The sequence below is a fragment of the Muscardinus avellanarius genome, assembly GCF_963383645.1.
Source record: "Muscardinus avellanarius genome assembly, chromosome: 8".
Lineage (NCBI taxonomy): Eukaryota > Metazoa > Chordata > Mammalia > Rodentia > Gliridae > Muscardinus > Muscardinus avellanarius.
Genome location: NC_137794.1, coordinates 117,717,393 through 117,728,909, shown reverse-complemented (window position 1 = coordinate 117,728,909; position 11,517 = coordinate 117,717,393).

The window sequence follows — 11,517 nt, the reverse complement described above, 5'->3', positions numbered from 1 at the left end:
CTACACCAACTCAGGTCCTCATTTTCTTTAGCGTCACCTTGACTCTCAAGCCAGATGGAGGTAAGTGGCACCTAATACACGGAATCTCCGACTCACGAGCACGGTGCTCTCCTCACTTACTTAGGACCTTTTCATTACTACCAGAGGTGTTTAGTGGGTGAGGTGGGGAGAGGATGCTCAGCTCGTGGTGAAGGCCTCAAGCAGAAATGGCACAGAGGAGGCTGGACAAGGAAACCCTGTATGTCCCCCAGGGCCTCCAGCTGGGGACAAACTTTCAGCGGCCCTTGGCTGCCGTCCCAGACCCCAGTGTAACAGCCATGCCATCATAGGGCCGTTTCTGTGTCCTCTTCTGCTAATCCTGGCCCCACATCCATCCTATTGGGCTGAAGTTTTTCTCAGTGTGAGTTCTACTTCCTTCACCATCGCATTACGCATAGTAATGAATCAAAAACGAGACACCGAGTTTTGCCTTGTGGGATACTGGATGTTTTATTCCTGGGAATATTTTTTGCTCCACTAGGGGGTTTGGGTAAGCGACTTAGGGACAGTTTAATCCAGGTTGGTCTTACTTTTAAGATCCGGGAGGTGTGAGGAGAGCAGCGTGCAGCTCAGGACAGGCCTTCCCCACCACGGAGGCCGGACCTCTTTCACTGTCCACCCGGTGCCTGTGAAGCCTGCAGGGTCCAGCAGGGTGGGAGCAGGTGTGTGTCCAGTGCGGTACTGCCCGGGGCCACAGTGGTCAGTGCTGTCACATAGACATGCTGCTGAGGACTGCACTGGGTCTTGAGGCAAATTAGCTTCAACCAGCAAGAATAAAGATCACTCTGGGGCACTCTGGTCACGTTGGATGAGGAGTGGGATGCGCAGCCAGGGCCTTTGCTGCACGTCTATCTCCTGGGAAGCGCCTAGAGGCAGCTGGCTTCACCCCAGCTGGACACATGGGCTGGCATCCCACCCAGAGGGAAGGGGAGCCACCAACAAGGAATGGCGTTCAGCACGCAGTGTGCTGAAAGCTGGAGCTCAGTTTTACCAAGCCCTCACAAAGATGTGCACACAAGCCCAAAGCAGGTGGCGCATGGGCCAGTATGGACAGATATTTTATGGTTTCATTTTCACGTCCTGTGATTTCACAGGAGATTTTGGCTCGCAGCTGTGAGAAGGCTCTGGACAGCTTCTGGGTAATGCGACGGCCTCTGTGATATGAAGCCGCCCATCCGCAGCTCATGACATGTCTTGTTTGTACGAGGAACTGACTCACGGATTTTGCTTCCAACTTTATTGCTCTTAAGTCTACAATAGTCTCCAAATTCTAACTTTTTTCTAACTTCGGTTACTTATTCTGTGATTCCCCTGTTGCTGGGAGCTCCCAAATCATAAGCAGAAGCACCTTCTTCCAGACTGCCCCAGCTGAGAGTTCCCTGTCCCTGAGTCCTCACTCGCGCTAGCAAAGATGGACTGGAGTCCACAAGCCTTTGTCATTCACTTGCAAAACACCACCCAGGGAGCACAAGGGCTGGGTCCAGGGCTCACTGGCTTTGCTGAACTTTACCCTTACTTATGGTGGGCAGGGAGACAAGGGGCAGCTCTCTATGGCACCGTGACAAGGTGCCTGGCTAGGCCCGGTCAATGTCCTGAGCCCACCATCCAGCCGTGGTCTCTGTACCTCCGCGTGGCCCACAGTTGGTCAGCGGATTGGGCTGGCCTTGTGGAGTGGCAGCAGGTCCTGGCTTTCGGTGATTTTCACAGGGGGGCAACCAGTGTGCCCTGGCAGGGCAGGTACGCTATAGAGTTAGAAACACACTGTTTATTCTAGATCCTGGGGACGTGAGATGGAAAAAAAGACACACAACCCTGTTCCCATGGCACTCCTATTCTAGTGGCAAAGCTCTTTACAGCCAAGCTTATGGGTTGATTCTAAGGAAGCAGTATCTAATCTAGCCAGGGCCACCAAGCTGATAATCTGTGGGAATTTATAGATTCTCCCCACAAAAAATACCCACATGTCCACAGCTGTGTTTTCATGCAGATTCAGCAATGTTAGACATTTCACTGTTGATTCTAAATTAAAAAGCCCCAGTAATTTTTTTACTGCTTTTCTGAATAAACAAAGTAAAATAGTTGATAAAATTGTGATCAGAGAAAAGTCTTCATTTTTTCCATTTTTCCAATAGCTTAAAAAAAATCTTAACAAGATGCTCATGATAACGAATACTCTCAGGATGGAAGATTTAGATGAAAAAGGATCCTGTTAAACATCCTTTTAATAACATCGGCTCATCTTACCCCTCCCACTGACTGAGGGCCCAGCCATCTCTGAGGAGGAAAGTAGTTCCAGACCTGAGTGCTGTCCATACTGGTGACCGACCCCTGGAGGCCCTCCGCCGAGCAGGGCAGGCCCTCTGCCCGCTCCTCCTCTAGTTTTTAATGTTTGCACTGAAAGGCCTCATGGATAATTTTATGTGCCAAGGTGACTCGTTCACAGGCTGCCCGGCTCTTTGGTGGAATAGAGTCTGTGTGAATGGAGGGTTTGGAGATGAGACTGAGGTTCGAATCACTGACCAGATACAGCAGAAGGCCGTCTCGCCCAGTGCTGCAGAGGCCTGGGCAGGGCAGAGAGCTGAGCCTCCTGGGGAGCAGAGTGGGGGCTGCAAATGCGATGTCAGCTCTCTTTTGAATTTCAGACTAAACCCAGAACACGGCTCTTCTGTGAAGGAAGCCACTGGCCTTTCAAGAAGAGCAAGGCTTGCCGACTGCGAGTTCCTTAATCACCTGACCCGCTTCCTTCTACCCAGCCCCTCGCGTACGACGCACATGCCACCAGTCCCGTGACCCCGGAGAGCCCTGGCTAATGCGTACACCTGGCCTAACACTTCACACGAACTCAGAACTGCGCGGCGCGTGTGGCACGCAGGACAGCCTTCTGAGGTCACACCGACCCGACATCTGAACACACTCAGCCTTCTCACTGGCTAGGGGACTGTGGGAAGGAAGAAGAGACTTCTAAACTCTTCTCTGCGGCTGCACTTTGTGAAAGGTTATGCTTGCTCAATGCTGGAATCGTGTTTACATCTGTCGTGCTGGCTGGGATATTTTATGCTCTCTGGAATTCTGCCTTTTCCCACTAAACGGTGGGTCCCTCAACGGCCAGGTTCCTGCCCGCAGCCAGCTAGTGGGGACAGAGGTGAACAGCGGTGACTTTTCCTTGGTCTCCACGCGCAGATTCCTGCCTAATTACAGAAACATTGTGTAAACGTCTGCCACATGAATCTGCTTGTGCAAACCCTCTGCCATATACACACGCTCCCCGGACACGACGCAGCTGGTGACTCAGCGCCAGCACTTCCCTGCACGGCTCGCACTGAGCACTCAGGGCAGAGTCCTGCGACCCTGCGGCAATCTCCCTCAGGTGTCTTTCCTCCCCATGCTGGGCATGGGGTCCAGTTGCCAGCCATGCCATATCTCCTGCATGCTTCTTCATTCTGTTCACGTGTCCCAGCGGGGGCAGGGATGCAGAGGTGGGGTGTGGCCCAGCTGCAGGCCAGCTCTGGGTTCTCCCGAGCAGCCCGCCTGGCCTTTGGGTCTCGGCTTGCTTGGTCCCTGTAGAATGCAGCCACGCAGCCCCACCATGTGCTTTGTCAGGCGTGTAGCGGTGCAGTTATGTGGTCAGCAGGGGGATGGGCATGTGGCACACGCTTCACCAACAATGTCCATCTCTGTCCTTGACGAAGACCCTCGGCTTCTACAATCACCTTCCCTCTTGGCCCATCTGCCGGCGGGATGCCCACCTGCGGTCTCTTCGGGGGAGCCTGGACTGCCCCGCCTGTCCTGCTCTCCTTCCCTGTAAACACTTGCTGGTTCCAGAAGCCCAGGCGAGGGTCCCCTTCGAGTGTCCATGCCTGCCACCCCTGTGTGTGTCTCCCTCATTGATCAGAGAAGGCCCTGGGAGACCAAGATCCGGACCCTGGCCACAGATAGACTCGGCTGCTGAGATCTGGTGGGAAGGCGGGTGGGATGGCAACCTGGGGTCCGGGGGGCAGGGGAAGAAGCCTGGACGAGGGGGGCGGTGGGTCCGGTTGTGTGCACTGAGGACAGAGGGCGCCCTGGGGCTCCCAGTGGGTGGTTCCCAGGGTTTCATGGTAATAGCCCTGCAGCACCATGTGGAGATGGATCCTGGGGGGAGAAGGCTGCAGGTGGTCAGGGTCTCAGGAGAGACGTCTCGGCCTGAGCCATGCGGTCGGGACATGTGCTGGTCCAGGAGTCAGGGCGGGTGGCCTTTGGCTTTTAGACTGGGCAAGGCTGCTGCGGATGAACATTTTACCTCCAGGAGTTCATTTGGGCAGAAACTGGGTGGAGGAGTCCAAGGCTGGCTGCAGATGCCGTCTGCTCCATCACCAGGAGGCTCCTGGAGGAGCGGGGCGGGGCGGGAGCATCTGGGCCATGCAGGGGGCAGCTGCAGGTGCCCAGAGCACCTGGGGGTATGGATGAGGCTGAGGCCACCAACTAGCAGGGCCCCTGAGCCGAGCCCCATTCCCTCCTCTCCCCTGGCAGCACCCCTCGGTTCCCTCTTCCCCGAGGCTCCCTGGAAAGCTGGCCAGCCAGCGACCCTGGTGTGGGGCTTGCTCTTTGCACAGCCTGGCAGGGGTTTGCAAAGGAGGCAGAGGCAGGGGGCTGCAAAGCTCAGATATTACCAGGTCTCCTGGCCCAGAGCCCCTCACCTGGGCCATGCCTGCTGCTCTTGGCAGCTGTCTGGCTGGGGCTTGGGGTCCACCTCTGCTCTCTGCCCTGTGGCCTGCTCTGTGAGCCAGGACACGGGGGCCGGGCACTGGTTTGAGCTTGCTGGTGCCATCGGAAGGGCGAGCAGCCTGTTCTTTGTGGCTCTTCTGGGCTCCGACTCCAGAGGCCAGGATGGGGAGAGATGCTGCCCCTCACCTTCTGGGGGGCTTTTGGGTACTTTGCTCCTCGCCTGGCCCTGGTGGAGGCTGTTATGAGGCCCACTGTACATGAGGAAGGTCTGCAGGGGGCTGCTTTGGCCTGGGCCGGGGCTTTCTGGGTGCTCCACCTCACACTGCCCCCAGGCTCCTCTGCCCCCCACCACGTAGGAGTGATGGGTGTGGGAGCTGGTTTCACTTAAAGGCAGCAGCCACTGACCTAGATCTGCGGAAGTCTTCTCCCGGGTTTTCTTCCTCTCGCTACAGCCCCGGTGTGCTCACCGCCTCCGTTTCTGGGTAGGGCAGCGCGGTTCCCGTAACTCCCGCCCAGGAGGGATGAGGAGCCCGCAGCTTACTCACCAAGGCAGGACAGACTAAGGGGAAACAGATGGCCGCGCCTTTGATTCTGCAGCCCAGCAGCTCTGAGCTCAGGCCCTGCTCTCTGAGTGCCAGGACCCGCGGGTCGTCCCCGAGACAGGGGGCCTCAACACAGGGTGCCAGCGCCGGGGCTGTCAGGGCCATCATCCTGAGAGTGGCCCTGGGCCCAAAGGACTCGCCCAATCCTGACAGGGGCCCCGGAACCAGGCGTCCCTGAAGAAGGCCAGGACCCCTGGCCAGCTGGGTCGCTTTCCTTCTTCAGTTTCATTGGACTCTCCTGACTCAGTGCTCCTGCTGACGGAACAGCGATCGTTTTGTTCCTCGTTAGGAATGTTCATTCATTCTTTGATTACAATATTTACAGGGGGTCTACTGCACCTAATTCATGGCAGACCCTGCTTTGCAGGCAGACTGGTGGTGGTCACTGTGAAGCGAGTGTGTCCCCTGCCCGCCTGGTTCACATCCCCGGTGCCCGAGTCCCGGGGGTTGTCAGGAGCCCCTGCGGGAGGTCCACTCCACCTCCCAGAAGAGCTTCCCGGAGACCATTTGTCCTCTCAAGACAAGAGCCCTATTCCCAACCTCTGTCCTTGAAAGTCTCAGGCCAACCCGCTGACCCGCAATGGCCACTGCTGGGGAGCTCCAGTAAGGCGCTGGAGAGGCGGCACCGAGTGTGGGTCCTGGCTTTAGAGAGCCCCCGGGACATGGGCGGTGCGGGCGCGGCTGCCCTTTCTCCCTCTCCGCCTCTCCTGCCTCCACTCTGGCTGTCTGCCCTGGGCACCTGGGCAGCTGGGCCTTGCATCAGCTGGGCCTCAGTGTCCTCCATCTCCACCATTAGATAGGGGTCACGAGAACACTTGAGCACCTCCCCGTGCTGCCTCCAGATGCATGGTAGGCGAAGGTACGAAAGAAGCAGCCTGCCTGGAAGTTCAGTGCAGCCTTCCTCCGACTCCTCCCCATCTGCCTGCACACCCAGCCCCTGTGCACCCTCTGCTGCCCCCGTGTGGTGTGGGTGAGGCACTGAGGCCACTCAGGCAGCCTCTCGGGGCCATGCCAGCTGGCCGCTGGCCGGCCCCTTCCCACCTGAGTTCTCCCAGCGGGTACCTTCTCCTGGAAATGCAATTGTGCTGACTGTGGGACGGCCCTCCGTCTCCTGGGCCTTGGCGCTGGACCAGGCTCTTTGCCTGGGGTTTGCTCTTCCCTTTGGCAGCAGCAGCTCTGCCCAGCTCCTGCTCACTCATGGCAGTGGCTGGCTGGCGTGCAGGTGCTGAGGACGGGCTCCCCGCACGCCTCCCCTGGGAAGCCGGGGTCCTAGGGGATGGTGGGGCCAGAGGGGGCCTGTGAGCTGTCTCTCTAGCATCATGATTGGGGTACCTCAGCACCACGGATGGCTGCAGGGTTCCCAGAGCTGAGCTGACTGAATTGCCAGGTTCTGCTCCCCTGCATGGCTTTTCTGCTTTAAGATCAAAGCTTCTGTGGCTTGGTGACCTGATCCACCCTCACCTTTCCCAGCTTGAGGTCCTGGCTGGGACATTCAACCTAGAATGAGCTTGACCCTAGACCTGCCTGCTTCTCTGCTGCTAATGTTTCCTGGTTGTCCTGACATACTCTGTCACCTTACTGCACGGCCCAGGCTGGAGCTCTGACCTCACATTGCTGTGGGCCCCAGGACCTGCCCTGCGCTCAGGACTCAGCTCTAACCTCACAGGGCCGAGGGCCTCAGGACCAGCCCTGTGCCCAGGACTGAGAGAGCTCTAACCTTGAAGAGCCCTGGGCCCCAGAACCCACCCTGTGACCAGGACTGAGCCCTGACCTCATAGGGCTGCGGGCCCCAGGACCAGTCCTGCACTCACGACTGATCTCTGACCTCATAGGGCCATGGGCCCCAGGACCAGCACTGCGCCCAGGACTGAGCTCTGACCTCACAGGGCCACAGGCCCCAGGACCTGCCCTGTGCCCAGGACTCAGCTCCGACTCCACAGGGCCAGGGCCAGGGCTCCTATAACCCGCCCTGCGCCCAGGACTCAGCTCTGACCTCATGGACCCTTTGCCACTGGCTGCCCATGGCTGACTTTCCTGCCCTGCTTGGGTTTGTTTCCAGGTTCTACTCTTGTTGGTCCAGTGCAGCCCAGTGCCTGTGGGAAGCCCACCGGCCTCCTGCTCTGGCCTGAGGAGATTTGGACGGTTGGATTGGGCCCGTCTCTTTAGTCAGCCGAGATCCCTTGCTTCCTGACCCACCAGAGGCCTGAGCGGTCCCTCCCACTCTGGAGGGAACCTGGGTCCTGACAGAATCACTCTCAGCAGGGCTGACTGGGGGCTGGCAGGTGTCTCCTCCGGCTGCCCTTGGGCCTCTGTGCTGGGTGCCCCTCCTGGCTACACCTGCATCTGGCCAACTTGCTACACCCTGGGGCTGGACTCAGACCTCCTGGGTCCGAATTTCCTATGTGTTGGGGTATGCAGGGTTGCAGGGGGCTTTTAAAGCGACAGCTGCAGGACTGGACTTCAGGAAGCCCACAGTTTCCTGGGCTGCCACAGTGAAATACCACCAATCAGAAGGCACAGACCCGCAAACACCTGTCGGCGCCCAGACTGGAGGCCAGAAGTTTCAAAACGGGGCATGGTAGTGGGCTCCCTCCAAGGCTCCAGGGAGATCCCTCCCTGTCTCTGCAGCCTCTGGCTGTGCTGGCAACCCTGGCAAGCCCGCTGTCCACTGTAGTCACACCACTGGCTCCATGCCCACGACTGTGGGCCATCTTGACCACCCAGGTACCAAGCGCCGCCCATCACATCCAGGACATGCCCTGCCCGCCCCTCGAGATTCCAGAGAGGCACCTCTGCTCTGTGCCGCCGTGGGTCACCCCCAGCTCTTCCAGGCTCTCTTTCCTGAGCTCCAGCTCATGGCGTCAGGACTCTGCCTCTGGCTTCCTCAGGGCCTCGGGGAGTGAGGGGCGGGATGGATGGATGGGGCGCCAGTCAAAATGTCAACATCACTTCTTATCATAGAGCAGGGCCCAAGCCGCCTCTGGGCTGCAGGAAGGACCAGCCTGTGAGCGGTGACTGCGGGAGCCCTGAGAACGCCTCGGGGAGCCGGGGGCTGCATTTCTCTTGGGAGCCGCAGATGCCATCATTTATGTTCATACATTTGAGATCAGCAGTGTTAGTTGAAATGTATACTTTGCCACCGGTGAGGTCACCCGAAGTGAATGATTTTACCTTAAAGAAGACATGTCTACCACTGGGGTCTGGTCGTTTATCTTTCTGTGTGTCCACACTGATTTTGTTCAGCCAGTGATAAAAGCAATAGTTGCTGTAAAAAAACAAAAACAAAAAACAGACTTTTGAAAATGCAACCTGGCCCGCTGCCTCCCTTCCCAGCCACACTGAAGACACAGGGCATGTACAGCAGCTGGGCGCTCCTGGGATGGCCCCTGCCTGCTCGCCCCTGGGCCCTGGCCCCAGTGTATGCACGGAGAGTGTGGTCAGGACCCTTCGTCGAGCTTCCTGCTAAGTCCAGGAGGAGCCAAGCGATCTCATGTGCAACCCATAAAGGCTGAGCTGCCCACGCCCTGTGTGGGCACAGCCTCAACGCCCAGGCACCTGTGGGGCATCTCCACAGGACAAGGAGAGTCATCCCCTCGCCGCCTGTCTACTTGGGTGATGTCCACCTCCTCTGTCCTGTTCACACTTGGTAATGTCCTTCTTCTGTCCACCCTGGCTAATGCCACCTTCTCCTCCGTTCACCATCCACACTGGGTGCATCCACCTTCTCTGTTCTGCCCATACCTGGCGATTTCCTTTCTTTGCCCAGCATCCCTGGGGAGATGGCTGCTTGTCCTGCATCGTGGCCTGTCCACCATGGCCTGGTGATGGCTGTCATTGGGAGTGGTGGGGAACTTGGCCTCTAAACTCACTTCCCTGAGTCCCTGTCCTGAACAACCTGCAGGTGAGTCACTCACTGTGAGACTCGCCTCTGACCCCAGGTTCCTGTGGCCATTAGGAATGTCTGTGCCCAGGGACATGGCCGGAATGAGCTGCAGGTAGACCACGCGCGGGACCGGAGCAGATGGAACAGGCTTGGGTTAAAATCAGTTCCACAGAAGTGGTACTATTTCCCAGGCTCCCAACTGCCCAGAATAATGTGTGTGACTCTCTTTTAGAGTAAATGTTTTACACATGGTAAAATTCTTTCACTCTAATAACTTCACTAATGGAGAGACCAGTTATTTACACCCATGGGTCTCTTTTATGTTTTCCCATTGTTGCTTTCTTGGTTTAGAAAGACTAATATCACACTGGGTAATCTGAAACATATTTAAAGTGTAGAACTTGCATTTTTCTCTCTTAAGCAAAATGGGGGAATTCCAGCCAATCTTACTAGTTTTATTTATAGCATTTTATTTCCTGAGAGAAGACAGGAAAAGCGCGTCCCTGCTTTCCCCTCTTGTCTGGCTCCTCCCCTCCTGTCCCCGTCTGGAGGCCCTGGGTGGACAGGAGGAGGGGCAGCGTCCAGCATGAGGGGCTGGGCTTGGCCTCTGACTGCAGGTACTGGGAGCAAACGGCGAGCTCAGAAGGAGGAATTATGTCATTCCTTCGAAGGAATGAAGTGAGCGCGCTTCCTCGCGTGTCTGATTGACAGCCCCGCTCAGACAAGAGTGTATAAAGCAGGCGGGCGGTTCTGCCTGCAGCAGGGAGCGGCGGGGCGCCTGTTCTGCTGCAGCTGAGGTCTGAGGTCCCCTCCAGCTCGGCAGAGTGCTTCCCTGTGGTCCTGACGGAAGCACGGAAGCCAGCCCTTGCCCAGCTTGTTAACATACCAGGTAATATATACTTTGTAAGTTGGAGTCATTTTGTGGACTGTAGTGCTCAGCAAAGATCAGATTTGCAAGAGGAGAGAAGAAAGCACAGGCAATGGGCTCATCCTGGGCCGGTGCCCAAGGCAGAGCAGCGCAGGCTTCTCCAGGGGCCACAGGCGGGCTGCGCAGGCCGGGCTCCTGCCCGCTGCCCGGCACAGCCCGTCCCCACGGTCGCGGCTTCCTGTGTAGACCTGCCGGGAAGGTGGACAAATGCTCATAGGTTTAGCTTCAGAACAAGAAGTTTCCACACTGAAGTTTGTTACTGAGGAGGGAGCGTGAGAAAGAAACTGCTGGTGAGTCTTCAGAATGCGAGCATTATCAGAGGGTAGAGAAAGTCTGATCCTAAACACCCACCGCCGGACAAGGGGCAAGATGCTCTTGGCAATTTGTAGCAAGTCTGCGGAAAGTAGGTCACTGCCAGGGGGTGAAGCTGTCTTAAAGTCTGGGTGCAATTTGCACACGAAGAGAGAGCTGGCAGTTTGAGGGCTGCTGAGGGATGGGTCCAGTGGCCAAGTCTTCAGGCTGGGAAGAGTTGATCCTGAGCTCCCCGGTCAGTCACACATGCGGGACGGAGGCGTGCAGAGATCTCTCGGCAAAGTCACTCTTCATTTCTGTGGCTCATATAAAAAGAATTTTCCAAGACCTTCACAAATTTCTGTTCTACAAAAATGTCTGTTGGAGAGAGGCTTTGGGAATATTTATTTCAGAAAATTATAACCATAGCAGCCCGTGTAATGTAGGGCAGGAGTGATGTGCCCGCCAGGCTACGAAGCCAGTTCAGTGTCTGGCAGGGCTGGGCCATGTGCCCCCACACCCGCCAGCCGTACCTGCTCCTTCCCTATTCTGTCGTGGTAAGCCTGCAATGCAGGACCCTGCTGTCCTGTGACAATGGCGGGCACTGATTCTTGGTGACATTATTACTGTTTTAGGAACTGAGCTCAAGCAAGATAAAGATTTGATTTTGTCAAAGCAGAGTTAGCCTGGGCTTCCGAGCCTGTAACTTTTGAAGCTGGGTTTCTGAGCTGTGAACTTCGTTTGCACTGGAGTTCTCTGCGGTCCAAAGGAGGGATAGGCATTGGCTGGCATGCACCTGTCCAGGTGGGAGACCAGAAACAGCCTTCAGATGTGGCTGCCAGTGCTGCTTATTCTAAAACTTCTCTGGGGCACTTACTGTGTGCAGGTACTGCTCTGAGTACCTTAATCTTCTAAGAACTCTAGGAAGGCAAGCTAAAGACAGGGCATCCCTGCTGTTTATACCACCACGTTGGAGGCAGGTAGGAGGCAGCCAGGCCCATACTTCTCCAAATCGCAGGATGGGTTCATTTGCTTGGTGCATCCCCTAACAGCACAATCAGGCAGAGATT